The sequence below is a fragment of the Tribolium castaneum genome, unplaced genomic scaffold (genome assembly GCF_031307605.1).
Source record: "Tribolium castaneum strain GA2 unplaced genomic scaffold, icTriCast1.1 ptg000027l, whole genome shotgun sequence".
NCBI classification, from domain to species: domain Eukaryota; kingdom Metazoa; phylum Arthropoda; class Insecta; order Coleoptera; family Tenebrionidae; genus Tribolium; species Tribolium castaneum.
The window spans coordinates 1,907,501-1,915,727 of record NW_026986636.1 but is presented as its reverse complement, the minus strand read 5'-3'; positions in this window follow the sequence as shown (position 1 = coordinate 1,915,727).

The window sequence follows — 8,227 nt, the reverse complement described above, 5'->3', positions numbered from 1 at the left end:
AAGCGAGTTATAAAGTTGGATATAAATAATATTTAACAAAAACTTGCTTAAAAATAAAATGTTTGAAATACTGAAATTAAACTAAATTAATTGTGTCTAACACTTTAGTAGAGAAAAAAGAAAAAGACATAAAAGTCACCAAAGTCTTCAGAATCGTTTTTAGTCGTCATATTAATAACAATAACATTAATAATAATAATACTAATAGTACTAAATCTGCTTATATGCAAGCGCTTTATTAAGGTAACAGTTTTTTGGTTTCTTGCTTATATCTCGAAAACAGTTACTCCTATGAATATTTGTCTTTCTTTCAAAATTAAAGCTGATAAAATATTCTACAAAATAGTTATTTGCATTTTTCTTGTAGGACCAACCATAAGCGAGTTATAGAGTTGGATATAAATAATATTTAACAAAAATTTGCTTTAAAATAAAATGTTTGAAAAACTGAAATTAAACTAATTTAATTGTGTCTAACACTTTAGTAGAGGAAAAAGAAGAAGACATAAAAGTCACTAAAGGTTTCAAAGTTGTCTTTAATCGTAATATTAATAACAATAACATTAATAATAATACTAATAGTACTAAATTTGCTTATATGCAAACGCTTAATTAAGGTAACAGTGTTTTGGTTTCTTGCTTATATCTCGAAAACAGTTACTCCTATCAATTTTTATCTTTTTACTAAAATTAAAGCTGGTAAAATTTCCTACAAAATAGTTATTTGCATTTTTAATGTAGGACTAACCATAAGCGAGATATAAGTTTGAAAATAATTAAAATTAAAAAAAAAGTGCTTCAACAGAAAATGTCTTGTGATTTAAAATACACTTAATTTATTGGGTCCAATACTTTATTAGAAGAAAAAAGAGGTGACAGAAAGGTCACTGAAGTCTTTAGAGTCGTTTGTAAATGCTGCATTTTCGTCTTCGTCTCAAACATTGAAAACTGAATTACATTTTTGTTCAGTAACTGTTACAGTTTTCTTATTGGTTTTTTGCTTATATCTCGAAAACAGTTACTCCTATCAATTTTTATCTTTCTTTTAAAATTAAAGCTGATAAAGCTTCCTACAAAATAGTTTGCATTTTTCTTGTAGGACCAACCATAAGCGAGTTATAGAGTTGGATATAAATAATATTTAACAAAAATTTGCTTTAAATAAAATGTTTGAAAAACCAAAATTAAACTAAATTAATTGAGTCTAACACTTTAGTAGAGAAAAAAGAAAAAGACATAAAAGTCACCAAAGTCTTTAGAATCGTTTTTAGTCGTCATATTAATAACAATAACATTAATAATAATAATACTAATAGTACTAAATCTGCTTATATGCAAGCGCTTTATTAAGGTAACAGTTTTTTGGTTTCTTGCTTATATCTCGAAAACAGTTACTCCTATCAATTTTTATCTTTTTTTCAAAATTAAAGCTGATAAAATTTCCTACAAAATAGTTATTTGCATTTTTCTTGTAGGACCAACCATAAGCGAGTTATAGAGTTGGATATAAATAATATTTAACAAAAATTTGCTTTAAAATAAAATGTTGGAAAAACTGAAATTAAACTAATTTAATTGTGTCTAACACTTTAGTAGAGGAAAAAGGAAAAGACACAAAAGTCACTAAAGGTTTCAGAGTTGTCTTTAGTTGTCATATTAATAACAATAACATTAATAATAATAATACTAATAGTACTAAATTTGCTTATATGCAAACGCTTAATTAAGGTAACAGTGTTTTGGTTTCTTGCTTATATCTCGAAAACAGTTACTCCTATCAATTTTTATCTTTTTACTAAAATTCAAGCTGATAAAATTTCCTACAAAATAGTTATTTGCATTTTTCATGTAGGACTAACCATAAGCGAGATATATGATTGAAAATAATTAATATTTAAAAAAAAAGTGCTTTAACAGAAAATGTCTTGTGATTTAAAATACACTTAATTTATTGGGTCCAATACTTTTTTTTTAGAAAAAGGAAATGACATAAAAGTCACTGAAGTCTTCAGAGTCGTTTTTAAATGCTGCAGTTTCGTCTTCGTCTCAAACATTGAAAACTGAATTACATTTTTGTTCAGTAACAGTCACGGTTTTCTTATTGGTTTTTTGCTTATATCTCGAAAACAGTTACTCCTATCAATTTTTATCTTTCTGTCAAAATTAAAGCTGATAAAATTTCCTACAAAATAATTATTTGCATTTTTCTTGTAGGACCAACCATAAGCGAGTTATAGAGTTGGATATAAATAATATTTAACAAAAATTTGCTTTAAAATAAAATGTTTGAAAAACTGAAATTAAACTAATTTAATTGTGTCTAACACTTTAGTAGAGGAAAAAGAAGAAGACATAAAAGTCACTAAAGGTTTCAAAGTTGTCTTTAATCGTCATATTAATAACAATAACATTAATAATAATAATACTAATAGTACTAAATTTGCTTATATGCAAACGCTTAATTAAGGTAACAGTGTTTTGGTTTCTTGCTCATATCTCGAAAACAGTTACTCCAATCAATTTTTATTTTTTTACTAAAATTTAAGCTGATAAAATTTCCTACAAAATAGTTATTTGCATTTTTTATGAAGGACTAACCATAAGCGAGATATAAGATTGAAAATAATTAATATTTAAAAAAGAAGTGCTTTAACAGAAAATGTCTTGTGATTTATAATACACTTAATTTATTAGGTCCAATACTTTATTAAAAAAAAAGGGGGTGACATATAAGTCACTGAAGTCTTCAGAGTCGATTTTAAATGCTGCATTTTCGTCTTCGTCTCAAACATTGAAAACTGAATTATATTTTTGTTCTGAAACGGTAACAGTTTTTACTTTGGTTTTTTGCTTATATCTCGAAAACAGTTACTCCTATCAATTTTTATCTTTCTTTCAAAATTAAAGCTGATAACATTTCCTACAAAATAGTTATTTGCATTTTTCTTGTAGGACCAACCATAAGCGAGTTATAAAGTTGGATATAAATAATATTTAACAAAAACTTGCTTAAAAATAAAATGTTTGAAATACTGAAATTAAACTAAATTAATTGTGTCTAACAATTTAGTAGAGAAAAAAGAAAAAGACATAAAAGTCACCAAAGTCTTCAGAATCGTTTTTAGTCGTCATATTAATAACAATAACATTAATAATAATAATACTAATAGTACTAAATCTGCTTATATGCAAGCGCTTTATTAAGGTAACAGTTTTTTGGTTTCTTGCTTATATCTCGAAAACAGTTACTCCTATAAATATTTGTCTTTCTTTCAAAATTAAAGCTGATAAAATATTCTACAAAATAGTTATTTGCATTTTTCTTGTAGGACCAACCATAAGCGAGTTATAGAGTTGGATATAAATTATATTTAACAAAAATTTGCTTTAAAATAAAATGTTTGAAAAACTGAAATTAAACTAATTTTACTGTGTCTAACACTTTAGTAGAGAAAAAACGAAAAGACATAAAAGTCACTAAAGGTTTCAGAGTTGTCTTTAGTTGTCATATTAATAACAATAACATTAATAATAATAATACTAATAGTTCTAAATTTGCTTATATGCAAACGCTTAATTAAGGTAACAGTGTTTTGGTTTCTTGCTTATATCTCGAAAACAGTTACTCCTATCAATTTTTATCTTTTTACCAAAATTCAAGCTGATAAAATTTCCTACAAAATAGTTATTTGCATTTTTCATGTAGGACTAACCATAAGCGAGATATATGATTGAAAATAATTAATATTTAAAAAAAAAGTGCTTTAACAGATAATGTCTTGTGATTTAAAATACACTTAATTTATTGGGTCCAATACATTATTAGAAGAAAAAGGAAGTGACATAAAAGTCACTAAAGTCTTCAGAGTCGTTTTTAAATGCTGCAGTTTCGTCTTCGTCTCAAACATTGAAAACCGAATTACATTTTAATAAGGGGTTTTCAGTTTCTTTGATGTAAGGTTTCTTGTTTGTAACAATGAATTAACAAAAATAATTGGGTTTCATCCAAACTGTGGCATGAATCAGCTTTAAGACTATAACGCAAATCTTTTGTTTTGTGCTAAAATAAGACGTTTTTAGTCAGTTTGATATAAGCTTTCTTGTTCAAAGCAAAATATTGTCGAAAATCAACCGTTTTTGTCTAAACTGAAACAAAATTCGGTGGTTTGTGTCCGAATACAAAGTTTTCAGATTCTTTAATGTTAGGTTTGCTGCTTCTAGCAAAGAATCAACGAAAATATTTTGTTTTAATACAAACTGCAATATAAAATGTCTTTATAGGACAAAACATGATGTTTGGCATCTGTTTATTAAAAATTTACTCGTTTGGAAGCATAGAATCATTCCAAATAAGCTATTCTCGTCGAAACTATAATGTAATTAGTATTTTGTGCTAGAATACAGCGTTTTTGTTAGATTTATTAACAATTTTGTCTATTTTAAGCAATGAAACGAATAGGATTAGCTGCCTTTATCCAAAGTGATACATAAATTGCTCTTTTATGCCAGATTAATACGTTTTTAGTCTGTTCGATGTAAGTTTTCTTGTTCAAAGCAAAAGATCGTCTAAAGTAAGCCGTTTTTGTTTGAACTGATGAACAATTCAGACTGAGAGTCAACAAAAATAATTTGTTTTAATCCAAACTGATAATTTTTGACCCTATAAGAGTCCTATAAGAGTCCGAGATACGCCGTTCTCGTCAAGTCTATAACGTAATTCGTTTTTTTGTGTCAGAATACGACGTTTTCTGTCTGTTTAATATAAGTTTTTAATAATAATAATAATAATAACAATAATAATAATAATAATAATAATAACAATAATAATAATAATAATAATAATAATAATAATAATAATAATAATAATAATAATAATAATAATAAAAATAATAATAGAAATAAAAGTAAGCTTAGTTTTCTAAGCAAAAATGAAGCTTATTTTGTGTGTTATATGAGCGCTTTCTCATTTCTATGCAAGAAATCATCTGTGATCTGTATTTTTAGGCAAGAAATTGTCTAAAATTAATAACTCATTTTAAAACTGGTATAAAAACATTTACTATACAAAAGTTAATAATAATATTATTAATAATAACGTTTTCTGTCTGTTTAATATAAGTTTTTAATAATAATAATAATAATAATAATAATAATAATAATAATAATAATAATAATAATAATAATAATAATAATAATAATAATAATGATAATAATACTTATAATAATAAATTTCTTTCTAAATTAAAGCTTAGTTTTTCTAAGCAAAAATGATGTTTATTTTGTGTTATCTGAGCGTTTTCTCATTTCTATGCAAGAGATCATCTGTGATCTGTGTTTTTAGGCAAGAAATTGTCTAAAATTAATAACTCATTTTAAAACTGGTATAAAAACATTTACTATACAAAAGTTATAATCGGTCTTTAATAATAATAATATTAATAATAATAATAATAATAATAATAATAATAATAATAATAATAATAATAATAATAATAATAATAATAATAATAATAATATTAATAATAATAATAATAATAATAATAATAATAATAGTAATAATAATAATAAAAATAATAGTAATAATAATAATAATAATAATAATAATAATAATAATAATAACAATAATAATAATAATAATAATAATAATAATAATAGTAATAGTAACAAAAGTAATAATAATAATAATACTTTTAAAAAGGAAAAATGGAGCTTATTTTGTGTGTTACATGAGCGTTTTCTCATTTTTATGCAAAAGATCATGTGTGATCTGTGTTTTTAGGCAATCTAAGCCAATTTATAGTTTTTAATATTTAACAAAAATTTGCTTTAAAATAAAATGTTTGAAAAACTGAAATTAAACTAATTTTACTGTGTCTAACACTTTAGTAGAGAAAAAACGAAAAGACATAAAAGTCACTAAAGGTTTCAGAGTTGTCTTTAGTTGTCATATTAATAACAATAACATTAATAATAATAATACTAATAGTTCTAAATTTGCTTATATGCAAACGCTTAATTAAGGTAACAGTGTTTTGGTTTCTTGCTTATATCTCGAAAACAGTTACTCCTATCAATTTTTATCTTTTTACTAAAATTCAAGCTGATAAAATTTCCTACAAAATAGTTATTTGCATTTTTCATGTAGGACTAACCATAAGCGAGATATATAGAGTTGGATATAAATAATATTTAACAAAAATTTGCTTTAAAATAAAATGTTTGAAAAACTGAAATTAAACTAAATTAATTGTGTCTAACACTTTAGTAGAGAAAAAAGAAAAAGACATAAAAGTCACCAAAGTCTTCAGAATCGTTTTTAGTCGTCATATTAATAACAATAACATTAATAATAATAATACTAATAGTACTAAATCTGCTTATATGCAAGCGCTTTATTAAGGTAACAGTTTTTTGGTTTCTTGCTTATATCTCGAAAACAGTTACTCCTATGAATTTTTGTCTTTCTTTCAAAATTAAAGCTGATAAAATATTCTACAAAATAGTTATTTGCATTTTTCTTGTAGGACCAACCATAAGCGAGTTATAGAGTTGGATATAAATAATATTTAACAAAAATTTGCTTTAAAATAAAATGTTTGAAAAACGGAAATTAAACTAATTTAACTGTGTCTAACACTTTAGTAGAGGAAAAAGAAGAAGACAAGAAAGACAAAAATTCATAAGAGTAACTGTTTTCGAGATATAAGCAAGAAACCATAAAACTGTTACCTTAATAAAGCGCTTGCATATAAGCAGATTTAGTACTATTAGTATTATTATTATTAATGTTATTGTTATTAATATGACGACTAAAAACGATTTTGAAGACTTTGGTGACTTTTATGTCTTTTTCTTTTTTCTCTACTAAAGTGTTAGACACAATTAATTTAGTTTAATTTCAGTATTTCAAACATTTTATTTTTAAGCAAGTTTTTGTTAAATATTATTTATATCCAACTTTATAACTCGCTTATGGTTGGTCCTACAAGAAAAATGCAAATAACTATTTTGTAGGAAATGTTATCAGCTTTAATTTTGAAAGAAAGATAAAAATTGATAGGAGTAACTGTTTTCGAGATATAAGCAAAAAACCAAAGTAAAAACTGTTACCGTTTCAGAACAAAAATGTAATTCAGTATTCAATGTTTGAGACGAAGACGAAAATGCAGCATTTAAAATCGACTCTGAAGACTTCAGTGACTTATATGTCACTCCCTTTTTTTTCTAATAAAGTATTGGACCTAATAAATTAAGTGTATTTTAAATCACAAGACATTTTCTGTTAAAGCACTTCTTTTTTAAATATTAATTATTTTCAATCTTATATCTCGCTTATGGTTAGTCCTACATAAAAAATGCAAATAATTATTTTGTAGGAAATTTTATCAGCTTGAATTTTAGTAAAAAAATAAAAATTGATAGGAGTAACTGTTTTCGAGATATGAGCAAGAAACCAAAACACTGTTACCTTAATTAAGCGTTTGCATGTAAGCAAATTTAGTACTATTAGTATTATTATTATTAATGTTATTGTTATTAATATGACGATTAAAGACAACTTTGAAACCTTTAGTGACTTTTTTCTTGCTTATTTCTCGAAAACAGTTACTCCTATTAATTGTTATCTTTTTACTAAAATTAAAGCTGATAAAATTTCCTACAAAATATTTATTTGCATTTTTTATGTAGGACTAACCATAAGCTTCATTTTTGCTTAGAAAAACTAAGCTTTAATTTAGAAAGAAATTTATTATTATAAGTATTATTATCATTATTATTATTATTATTATTATTATTATTATTATTATTATTATTATTATTATTATTATTATTATTATTAACTTTTGTATAGTAAATGTTTTTATACCAGTTTTAAAATGAGTTATTAATTTTAGACAATTTCTTGCCTAAAAATACAGATCACAGATGATTTCTTGCATAGAAATGAGAAAGCGCTCATATAACACACAAAATAAGCTTCATTTTTGCTTAGAAAACTAAGCTTACTTTTATTTCTATTATTATTTTTATTATTATTATTATTATTATTATTATTATTATTATTATTATTATTGTTATTGTTATTATTATTATTATTATTATTGTTATTATTATTATTATTATTAAAATCTTATATTAAACAGACAGAAAACGTCGTATTCTGACACAAAAAAACGAATTACGTTATAGACTTGACGAGAACGGCGTATCTCGGACTCTTATAGGA